Below are 12,448 nucleotides of genomic sequence, written 5' to 3' on the forward strand. Positions count from 1 at the left end.
ATATAATCTTTTCTGGGCATAGGATTATGCACATCTTGCACCATTAGTAGGAACTCAGCTTTTTAATCTTGACAACACTGTAAAGAGATTGGTGTGCTTCTATTTTGACTGCCAGCAAACCACTTCTCTTTGTGAATTCTACTGCAGATGACCACGATGAAAAATAAACATGTTGAAAAGTGATTTCATAAGATCACTTAAAATCATTGGTAGGTCTTTTTGTCAATATATTTCCAGGACTAAAGGGGGAGAAGTTGTAGAATCATAGAATCATTTAGGTTTGGAAAGATGATTGAGTCCAACCATTAACCCAGCACTGCCAAGTCCCCGAAAACCATGTCCCCAAGCACTACATCAACAAGTGGTCTGTGTTACAGCACATATCTACAGTCAGGTATGTACCATATTTCAGCCAAGGTCAGGATTCTCCCTGAACTTCTACAGCACTGCAAGGTACATGAGCATGGGACCGATCAGCTCATAATCATGAATGGGGGTGAGCCTAACCTCCTTTATTCCCCTCACAGAAACCTAGGGCCATAAAAGATCTCTAGAGGTCATCTAGTTCATCCCCTTGCCCTGAGGCAGGCTTAACTACAGGGAGGTCATGCCTGACAGATGTTTGTTTAACTTGCTCTCAGAATGATGGAAACTCCACAATCACTGCAGATAATCTGTGCTTGGTCTTAAGTGTCCTCATCCTCATCACTAAAAATCTTCCCTTCCCAGTGTTAAAAATCCATCCTTGCTGTTGGAAGACAAGACGAAGGAAAGATCAGCAGCAGGAAAACGTACAAGCAGGGAAAAAAATTAAGATCTAAGGGAGAAAAAGGGGAATAAAAGAAAAAACCTACAGGGGTCCATGGGTTGATTTGCAATAGTCCAAAATTTTGCAACTGTGAAAGCAGTGCTGAAGGGGAAGTCTAGTGGTCCCAGTGCCAGCAGTAAGAATAATAATAATAATTATGCATCTGGTCAAAGGACAATGGTATAGTAAGGTTACATGATTAGTCTGATCAGCAACATAGAGAAGTGATGGGAAAAGGTAGGCAAGGGTCTTAATTAATGCAACTTAAAATGCTATTAATAATGTATGATTAACTACTTAAATATTAATAACTTTCATTGCTTTCTTTTACTTTGCCATACTGCATAGCAGGCAAAACCATCCTCTCAGCCTATAATAGTATATATGTAAAAGTTGCTGGTAGATTTATCAACCCTGTATTGAGAGACACATGAGTCCTGATGTTCAGATTTTAATTTTTACAGATCTCTTTAATTCCACTTGTGTTAATTATGTCTTTCAGCACTTTAGCTGAAAGAACTGGAAGTATCGTAACTACTTACTATACTCATTATAGTTTTTGTATTGTTTCTTGTTTTGCTTCCAATATTTTTAGAAAATACAGATGAATAAACTGGTTTGTTCTAGAATAGCAACATAGCGTGGAACCACTCCAAACGATACGTTTTAAATTGGAAACACATGCAAAAGAGGAAACCAGCTATCAGTCTCGAGTTACTACTACTGTAACTGGAAACAACTTTACAACTACATTTGTATAATTCATATTATTTTGCCAACACTTTGAAGTTACACTTTCTTCCCTCATTTCTTAAGTCAGCAAGAAATGGTTATTAAAGGCACATTTTAAAAAAAATGAAACTGTCAAGATGTGGCTTTGAAATTTTTGAAAAGATGCCTGTAATGTATAATGTGCTATAAGCACATCTATTAAATCATGGCTCTTGTAGTTCTAACACAGAAATACCAGAAAAGAATTCTTTTCACATAGGATCAGTAGCTACACAATAATGGGAAACACTTGGACTGAAAGGTAAAAGTTGGCTAAAGTAAGCTCCTTCCCGTCTGCTTGCTATCAGCAGTTATAGGAGCAGAGCAGGTGACCCATAAATACGTATTTTTTAACTGACAGGCTTTTGTATGGGACTCTGTGACAATGAAGGGTCTCGTTTTAATTTATAGATATTTTCCAGGAATTCAAAATTAAGTAACAGCTCTTAGTAAAGAAAAGAGGAGTGGTGGGAGAAACTGAAATTATTTTCCCATGTTAGAATTAAGAAAAAAGTTGAAAAAAAATTAAGTCCTCAGGATGTGCCAGGCATTTGTCAGAAAATAGAAACAGCCTGAAATCAATAGAGGAGTTGATCAATTACCTTCCTCTGTCCCAAGTAAATGAAATGCTAAGAAAAGTGAAAGTACTGAAAAAGACATGAAGAGAAAAACTTTGGGTGCACAGATAAATCCAAGAGAAGAAGACAGACATCGAAGTACACTCTATTTAATACTGAAAGGCAGAAATCAAGGATTGAAAGGTAAAGCTGAACACATTCACACTAGGAAAAAGTGTGAATTAGATATTAACAGTGAATGCTCTTAATCACTTAAGCACAGTTGTGCGGTGGGATCTCAGTCTCTTAATGTACTCAGGGCATCTTCAGAAGGTAAGAGTTGTCCACAGAAGTTGCTACGCTCCAGATGGGAATGAATGAAATTCCATCACCTCCATTAAATGGGAGGTCAAGGTAGAAAAGCTAATGGTTTCTGTGACCTCAAAAATCTTTGAAATTATGAAACAATTAAATTAGGTTACTGATCTGTCTGGGTCATTTGGAGTTGTGGGGATTTTATACAGGCTTTTAATTTAATATATGACTTACTGTACTTGGGATAGATACAATAATTAACCTTCAGTTATTTTTCAAGACACAGCTTCTCTACAAACAATGGATTTTTGCCGATTGTAAGTGATGGTTGGCATTAAGCAACAACAGTTTGAAAAAGCCCCTTCAAAATCCCTTAAAGTCATTCTCTACACTGCATCCTCTTTTAAATATTTTGTCATCAAGAACATTAGTGAATTGCTAAAGCAATTAAATATTTGTTAATTAGCAATAAAGAAAAATCAACTTATGTAATTATAAGTGAATTAAAAACAATGGAATTAATTATTAATACTAAAGGTTGGCATTCTTCCCAGAGCTGTAAGTTTAATTTTACTTGTCTTTTTAAAGCTGAATTCCTTCTCTGCAATACATCCAGCAAAATTATTTGTGCTTGTTTGGTAACCAAGCATTTTGCAGATGAAGGAAATTTGGAACACTCCTGCAGCTATATGCCTGGTGCCCTAACCCAGTGAATACAGTGATTCAAATTTCTTTAACATTCAGGTTTTAGGACAGATGTTTCTTAACAACAAAGAAAAAAATAAGCTAAACCAAGTTTTTAAGGAACCTCAGAGAGACTGAATATGAGATTATAAATAATCTACTGAAGCATTAGAGCAAACCTGTTGTAAATAAGCTTTTCCTCTTAAATAAAAGTAAGAGAAACCTGTGAAATTAAGACTTAGATACTGAGTTCTCCAGGGAAGTGGACACATCTCTAAGCTTTCCAGATTTCAAGAAGCATTTGGACAATGTTAAATCCATTGTGTGATTCTTAGGGTTTTCCTGTGCAGGACCAGTGTTTTAGTCCATCCCATCAAACAGCCTTTTAAGTCAAACATGGTCCTAATCACCCTAATTTTCATGATTGTCCAAGCCAGTTCCCCTTTGAGAATTGACTTTTCACTCTGAATTGAAGGAGTGATTAGAATAACAAGTATAGAGTCAGCTTGGTATTGCTCTATGACGGAGTAGCATCTGATTTGTCAATATTCCCTTCTTGTACTAGTCTGTTGCTCATTTTAGTACACATACGAAACAGAAGATTAGAGAAGACCAACAAAATCCTCTTTCTTTGGAACAAAGCGTCATTACTATAAACCAAGAGTGCCTAGGCTGATGTGTGTGTCTCTGCATCTCAGCCATCAGCCTGAACAGCTTTCCCACAGTACTAATGGTACTTCCTCAGGGATCAGTTTCTATCACCAGTGCCTGTACTGCTTCCACACCTTCCTAAAGGAAGGTCTGTGGGCAATTGAAGGAGCAAAGTGTTGGCTCCAAGGAGTGGTGATTAGACAGTGACCAGGAGAAAAGGTTGAGGACATGAGCTGCCAGGCTTAACGCAGGTTTAATTCAAAAGGAGTCTGTCTCTCAAAAGGAGAAGGTGAAAGCAGGTGTTCCATTGCTTTATCTTGGTGTAATCTATGTACTCATTTATTGAAAAGCAGCTTCTGAACATGGATAGAAATTCAGCTGCTCTTTTCCTTCAGCCTCCACAACCACGCTCTCACATTTCCTACCACGTCCTCACCATCTCTTCATTTCAGCACTGGTCTTGCTCTACTTGCTGTTTCCTTTGTTTGCCTTCACCCTTACCCCTTTTTCTGTGCTGTCCCTCCTGCTCAGATGCATTTTTCATCTTTTATTTTGCAAATTAAGCTCTCTCAGGTCTGCCTTCATTGTTTTTTGATGGCCAGCAGTGCTACGGATCTCGTGCCTTTCACTTTGTTCCATGCCTGTCAGCAGCACTAAGGTATGAAGCTTGATGAAATAAAACCAAACCTGCTGACAGGCCTGGCCAGGCAGTGGTTTGATACAATTAAAAACTTATTCAGATTCAGTTTTTGATGGTTTGCAACCAATCAAATCCCAATACCACTTTGTCCTTTACATAGTTATCTAGTGCTCTCCTTAACAACAGCAGAACAGGCATATGGCTCTATGTATTTCCATGGCAAAATATATATTGCCTTGCTAAAAGCATCTTAGTCTCTCTCTAGAGACCATGGTGCTCCAATGTGGCCCAAATATTCATCCTGAATCCTGAAAGAACTACCTTTTTAAATTTTTTTTTTTTTTGAGAAACAATTATACAGCTCCGGTTTTAAATAATCATAAAATGGATGTGGAGCTAAAGCTGCCTGATGAGATGACAGAGCTGTGTCATACCATCATTGCCTTCTTTCCTGAACTGTGCAGAGCCACTATTTCAGGCTTTAAAAAGCCAAGATCATATTTCTTTACCTACATGCCTCGGTCAATTTTGAGGGCAGTTAGTTACCTGTATGGCTACAGTTTCATGGAACTCAGTTTTCAAATAAAATAATTTGTAAGTGTCGTAACTCTCTGCATCTTATTTCCTTTAAAACAGGGGAAGAACAGTAGCAGTGGCATAAAGCGTATTTGTGCTGGTAATCAATTATTCCCACTGGGAAGAGATGCTTGTCTTCACTTACAGTTGTATGATAGAAACACCACACCTATGGAGGGCAGAGAAGCCCTCAGTCAAAATGCACTAACCATGACTCTCACCTAGACTTCTCCCAGTCAAACCATGAAAGAATAGTCCATTTATTTTACAGTAAAGTCTGAAAATCAGCAGAAATTGGCAGGGTCACTTGAACATACAATGAACACGCACTCAATTCCATGCTGGTACTGAAAAGTTGAATGTGAGTGACGAGTGGAGGAAAAAAACCAGGTGTTCTAGTTCTCACTCTAAAGCCAAATAGTAGTTTCTCGGTATTTTGTTGCCATGTTTGACTCAAGCCAGACTTCTTCCCTTGGAAATTTCTGCCTTCTAGAGCATCTTGAGCAAAACAGAGCAGACAATGTCCAGTTAACTAACCTTGCTGATACTTAAACTTGATGAAATTTTAAGTCTGTGTTCTTGATTTTTTTTTATTTTTATTTTTCTGTATATGTTTTTAAAGACCTTCTGAAGCCTTCACATTTATTCACATGTCTACTCACGAACAAAGAAAAGAGAGAACACAAATCTCAGAACTTAAGAACCTCCCAGCAAAATATCTGTCCATGCTCTGTTATACAACTCTACACTGCAGTAGGAATATGCAGGTTTTATGTGTGCTGAACCCATCCGTCAGTCTGGCTCCCTGTACATCAATATCCCAGCAAAAAGTGTGCCATATATCACCACCAGATCCTGAAAAAAGACACCTGTTCAATATCAGTGTCCAATCTCCTGAGCTAAAAAACACATTCAGGGAGTTATTATTATTTCACAAGTGTTGTTTATTAATATGGTGGGCTGTAATGTTTGAATTTAAAATGAATCCTTCTACCTCATATGACTATTGATAGAAAATGGCATCATCGAGATACTATTGCACAGGTTGGAAAGACAATTGTTTCTCTGTGCATAATAATTCTTCTGCTAAAGATGCTCAGCAATCCTTTGACCTACTCATACTTTCACCTATTGTTACACAACCTGCGTGAAGTACTTAAGCTGGATCTTTATGAATTCCTGTTTAAGTTGTGTACTAATGGTTTGAAATAGCAACTAAAGCCAGGTGTGAAGTAGCGTGAGGTTAATTGAGTATGATAAACCATAGAATCATAGAATGATATAGGTTGGGGAGGGACCTAAAGACCATCTAGTTCCAACACCCCTGCCATGGGCAGGGATACATTCCACTATACTAGGTTGTTCTAAGTCCTGTTCAACATGGCCTTGAACACTTCCAGGGATGGGGAATAAAGTATAATAGGTACTAGGTAAGTGCAGTACAACTGATTACATGAACATCAGCAAATGTAAAATAGCTTAATATTTCACTCCACAGTGAAATGGAAATGAATGGCAAAGTCATTAGGAAATATTACTACAGACCTTTATACATGTCCTAAACTTGATTTTTGAAAAGTACTGGGCATATAATTAAAACATTAAAAATTTCAGCTAAAACATTGGGAACTGCTAGAAATATCATCACTGTTTAACAGAAGTGGAACATCAAATGTCCAAAGGTTAAGTATATCCTTATTCTGAGTCTGACTTCTCGTAAAGGCAAATTAATAGTCTGATGATTTTAGAGTTTGCAGTATCTTGCATCTATTTTTAAAACTTATTAGTAATAGGGTAAATATGACTAAAAAAACTACCCTGTCAATATACTCCAGGATCTGTTCTGCATATGCTTTTTGAAGCTTTTCTCATGTTCTTGCCCCTTGCGCCTATTAATATAGACTTTGCAATCTATCTTTATCAGCAAATAAATTCAAGGATTGAAAGAGAAAAGTTCCACAATATCCTAGTTAAGATACCAGCTTGTGATTTGTTTGTGTCCTTCCAGAGAGATGTCAATTAAAAGGAAAAAAAGGGTGAAAAGGGGGGAAAAAAGCAACAATAGCACAGGATTGATTGACAAGTGCTATCATACAAGATTTCCCTCAAATATTTTATGAAAGGGACACTGGATTTCATTAAATTCTGTTTTCAAAAGCCATCTCTACCGAAAAGAATGCATTCAGAGGAATTAACTGGTTTTGTCCTGCAGATCACGTACCAAATTGAGAGTTCACCTTCTTGTGGCAGAAGGCCTCCTTCCCACCTGCCCTATCTGCAGTAGGAAGATAAGAATAAGGTGAAAAGGTCTTGCACCCTTATTATTTACAAAGGATAAAGGTATTTTTACAGGGCTGGGTGCATTTTTAAGAACCAACTTAAAATACATAATTGCTTTACCTGCTGATACACTGAGGATTGTGCTATCTAGCCACACAGGTGTTGCAAAAAAATACTCAGGAAACTGCTTAAAGATCTATTTTGCAAGCTTCACAGTAATTCTTCTCCCTGTGAAAACCTCCTTAACTATTCTTATGACATGAAACTTCAAATCTTTCCTATCAGCTGAAGGCCACCAAAGTGCAGTGGAAGTTGACACAGCAGAAGATTGTGGCTCAGACAATCCTTTGCCACAAACACCCTTCACCCCATATTTGTGGATGTTTTACTAAAATATGGTGAACTAGGACTCATACAGCAGGTGTGAATGTCGAGAGGCAGGAGAAAACCTTTCAATGGGCATCTCACACAGCAATAGCAGCTGGAGCCACCTAAAATGGCACAGTTCAGATAGAGGGAGGAAAATACAGTGTGCAACAGAGCAGTGGCCAACAGAAGAACAGCTTGACTACCTAGATCCAACTTCAGGAAAACCTGAGAAAAATACACAATTTAGAAATCCTACTTTGTGAGGGTTGATGAGCCTGAAGTTGCTATTCTGGCTCAATGCAGAGTTACCCGCGAGAACAAGATAGATATAATGGATATTATGGAGCCTTCTTTGCAAACCTCAGTCCTGATACACACACACACTGGTGACCTACAATCCTGCCTTCTTTTAGTGCAGAAACAAGGAGACAAGCAGAATAACGTGCTTCCCCCCCCTCATGTCACAGGTAGGAAAAGGAAGCAAGGATAAAAGGATGGAACTGAGTGGAGATGAGAAAGCTGGGAGCAGATGGTAGGAGAATTCAAGAGTATGTAAGTGTTGTCTGTGTGACCTACCGGTTGGCTGGCTGTCTTGCTTCATGTTGAAGCAAATCACAGTGGTTTTTGGGAGGAAAATTTAAAAAAATGGGAGAAGCCAATTGGCCCATATCTTGACTCCTCAGGCAGTTTGGATTTCTCTACTGTGTCCATCATATTTCTGTTATGAACAGCCTGAGTTGAGGACCCAGAAGGATTAACCTCCTTCTTAACAGGGATATTCTGAAGTGACTGATAACAGCTCCCTTCACTGTTCATGTACAGCAAGTGCAATGACATTACCCATGAAGGGATCTTGCAAGGATGGGAAAGTCTCCAGCCAGGAATCTCATCCCACTAGTTTACATGAGTATCCCTAGTGCAGAAAAGACACTGCTAAATCCCCACTATAAAAGTAATGACTTGGAGAAAGGGAATGTCAGCTAATGTTTAGCTGAAGCTAAAAATATGAGTGTCAGCAAATTCAGCTGACCTCTTCTCACACTGTTTCAAAGGGCTGTCAGAGAAGGTGGCCTTGTCCTTCCCTCTTTGAAACAGATAAACAGAAAAACACCCTGCGCCACTAAGACATCCAAAGCTACAGAGATGCCTTTGGATAATGAAAAAGATGATCTTTCCAGATTTTAATTTGAACTCTCAGCTTTGCTAGCCTTCCTTCCTTGATTCACAAAATAATTCAGATTTGACCAGCACTTCTGGAGATCTGTAGTCAAACCTCCATCTCCAAAGCAGGTCCAGATATATTAGGTGGTTCAAGATCTTGTCCCACTGTTTGAGAATCACCATGTGTAGACATTACCCAACTTTCCTGGTCAACCTATTCAAACATCTGATTACCTCCATGTAGAAAATTTTCAAAAACTTTGTTTGTCCTTTTTCCTTTTTTAACCACTTTTCACCTATTATACATTTTCTTTCTCTCAGAGACTGAAGTCACTGATAGTGACTTCAAACCTGAAGCTACCACAGTGTCAGTCTTTAAATTACTTTATAAATATTCAATTTCTAAAGATGTTTTTGTTTCTAGGAGAGTTCTGTGCCTCACTTCACATACTGCAGTTCTCCCAACAGGTTTATGTCTGTGGTAAAAATTACTGTGCACATCAGCAAATATGCTTTCTCTTGTCCCACCTCTAAAAATAAAATCAGCTTTATCTGTCAGTTTTCTGGCATTCTATGCCTTTCCCAAATCCTGATAAATTATTGTGCAGCAATGCCAACCACTCATTATAGAAATGATCCATGTCTAATGAAACAGGTACTGTAATTCTATATTCCAGGGTACTGGAAATTAATTTGCATAGCGGAGGCTGCAAGGGTCTGCGTAAATCGCCTATTCCTATCCTGGGCCCATTTTCTGGAAAGCATGCATCATTAAGGGAAAAAAATATATAATAAAACCATGCAACTGCTAAGGGGTATTTTTGTTCTATTTATCTCAATGTCCTTTATGAATGTCAGGCAATCTCATTAATTTCATTGTATAAATGGGTGGGATAGACTGATATAATCTATCAAACCCTTGCAAATCCAGAGTAGATGTAAGATTACCACAGCTCAGCCCTGTGTTCTCCACAGTAGGTTGCATCACTGCCCTTAACTTTTGACTGCAGAGCAGGACCCAAAACTGAAATGAGATCACAGAGAGAACAAACCATGTGGGGTACAATATGTGAAATAAGGGCATGGTCAGGTGACTATTTCTGATCATCTCCTGAGTCTCTCTTGCATAGCAATAGAGAAGAACCCTGACATGCAACAACAAGTGCTTTATTTTGTAATGTATTAATTTGCAGTCTTGGTAACTTGAAGGACTGTCAGAAGTGTTAGAAGAAAATGTCAATTTCTTAGCAGAAACCCATAAAACCCATGCTAACTAGTTCCTTTGACTACCCCTTAACAAGAGGAACCACAGCACTTCCCATCAACTCAGGGAAGACATTCCTACCTAGACATATTCTATCTTCTCACCAAAATTCAGCTAGGTCAAGAGGCCCAAGAGCTTGAGAAGCCCCGAAAATAAAAATGATAAACTACTGCAGCTGTTTCTTGTCCCCATGAACCCCCCAACTTGTAGTAAAAGGTCTTTGAACCTCAGGGTTCAAAGGTTTGAGGACATGGCACCAGCAAAACAATAGCCTTGATTCTGTAGATGCCTTACAGTGGTTCCCTGTGTGTTTATTATGGAAGCTCAACATGCCCAGTATGCAACCAAAGATTATTTTTCTTCCAAAGGCCAGACATGCACAGAATTCTGTTAATTACATGCACTGTAGAAATGTCAGCCTTTACCCCTCTGTACATACAGCATCCTTTGTCCTTCACATAATGATTTTAAAGTGCTCTGCAGATATCATTTGATAGAATAATAAGGTATTGTTATCGAATCTTTATGTCTCCTATTGTCCCAGAAGCACTGACCTTGCTTTCCCAATACAGAGGTCTGTCTGCCAGGCTAATCACACTGATATCTGAGTACCTCAGAAGAGAACCTTATGTGGCAACATTTCTGCAGGAACTCAAAGCTGGCCAGACATACTGATAAGATCCATGTATTACTCTTGTGCATTTCTGCAAGGTTATAAACCAATTCCAATTTCAAATGTAAATCCCCATCCTGGTGACATGTGGAGAGATGCATGATTCAAATAACTCAAATTGTCCCCAGCTGTCAGGGTTCCCTATTCAGGTAGCAATGGATGCGATTTCCAAGCAGATAGCAACCACAGGGAACTAAGATGAATGAATCCCCCACCCACTCTTTTCCAGCAGATATGAGGTACTGATAAATGTCCTTGAACTACTGAGTTACAATGGGAATAACCTTTCATTTATGTCCTTCATTTTTATTTGCCAGGACAATGCATTCATGCTGTATCTTTTAGCCATGGACAACCAGATATTAGCACACCTCCCCGTAAGTTGTTTTTTTCCCCTTGATTTGATATGTTGTATAGGCATATCCATAAATATCCACGCACACAGCAGGGTATATGCAATACATCTGACAGGGCATGGTTACCCCTTGCACAATACCACTTTTTAATATAACCTTGGCTTGTTTCCATAGCTGTCAAGAAGTCTAGGTTAGGTTGATAGGTCTCTTAAAATGTACAATTTGTGGCAATCGAGTTTTTTGTTCTTCCTTTTAAGAAAGTCTTGATACTTGTGAGGGCTTTTTCTTTCAGGAATAAGATATTTTGGTAGTTGCTGAACAAATTATGATACAAAAGCTCCTATCTGGAGATATGCAGATACTTCATGACAGCATCAGCACCCTTTACATATCTGCATAGCTTCAAAAATGTCCAACAGTTTCACTTTTCCACTCAGAAGCTTTTTATTTATTTTCTTTTATTTTATTTTCTGAAAAGAAATCCCAGAGCTCTACTATTGCCTCGCCACTTTTTATTTGTCCTGAAAAACCTTATTTTCTCCCTCTAATACAGTGAAGATGCCTAGGCTACAGTTTGTTTTATTGCAGTACCTCTGGGAATCTCCAGATGAACAAGCCTTGATATAATGGCACTGCTGTTACACCAATCTCTACCAAATCAGCCAGCTACAGTCAGGAATCTAAATATTCCTTAAGATACACTTATTTTAATTCAGACATATCATGAACAATCTGCCTGTCACAGGTACAATGTGTATTTTCAAGAACTTGCCCAAAGCTGCAGGAATTCAGGGTAGTCTCATTACTATATAAACAAAATAATCTGAAATATGTTTTATAACCTGGACCGGGGGAAGAAAACATATACAAGCAAATGCTTATTGCTTAAAACCAAAGTAGAATTAGTACATTCTTGAAACATAAAGCTATACTTTGAACCCTAAGTAAAAACATTCTCCTGTGACTAATTTGAAAACCAGAAATGTCATATGACTCAGCCTCATCCTTACAAGTCCATTACAGATCCTGTTTGGTTTCTGTACTTTGAAGTATAGTGTTCCTGGCTTCAAGTTAGAGAAATAAACTCACCTGTGTTTCTAAGTCTTTGTCTATGGCTAGGTTAAAGTCTTGGTGCATGTAGAACCGTAGGAACATTTCAAATTTCTTTTGTTCTCTTTGCAATACCTTGGGATGGACACTCATTTGTAAAACTGAGGTAAAGCATTCTGCAGCTGACAAGTTCTATTTATTAACTGTTGCACACAAATATTTTTTATAGGGGATAACAAAGTTCTAAAAGCCATCTTATGCAGCATCATTAGATGAGTCAGAAGTAGTATATC

General features: G+C 38.3%; 1 protein-coding gene across 6 annotated transcripts in view; it reads right to left on the reverse strand.

The window, feature by feature from the left end:
* TENM4 (teneurin transmembrane protein 4) overlaps window positions 1–12,448 on the reverse strand; it is a 1,563,774-nt gene that overhangs the window by 487,670 nt on the left and 1,063,656 nt on the right. The gene's annotated exons all lie outside the window — the stretch shown is intronic.

This window comes from Corvus brachyrhynchos, unplaced genomic scaffold, assembly GCF_000691975.1.
Source record: "Corvus brachyrhynchos isolate BGI_N302 unplaced genomic scaffold, ASM69197v1 scaffold44, whole genome shotgun sequence".
Classification (NCBI taxonomy): domain Eukaryota; kingdom Metazoa; phylum Chordata; class Aves; order Passeriformes; family Corvidae; genus Corvus; species Corvus brachyrhynchos.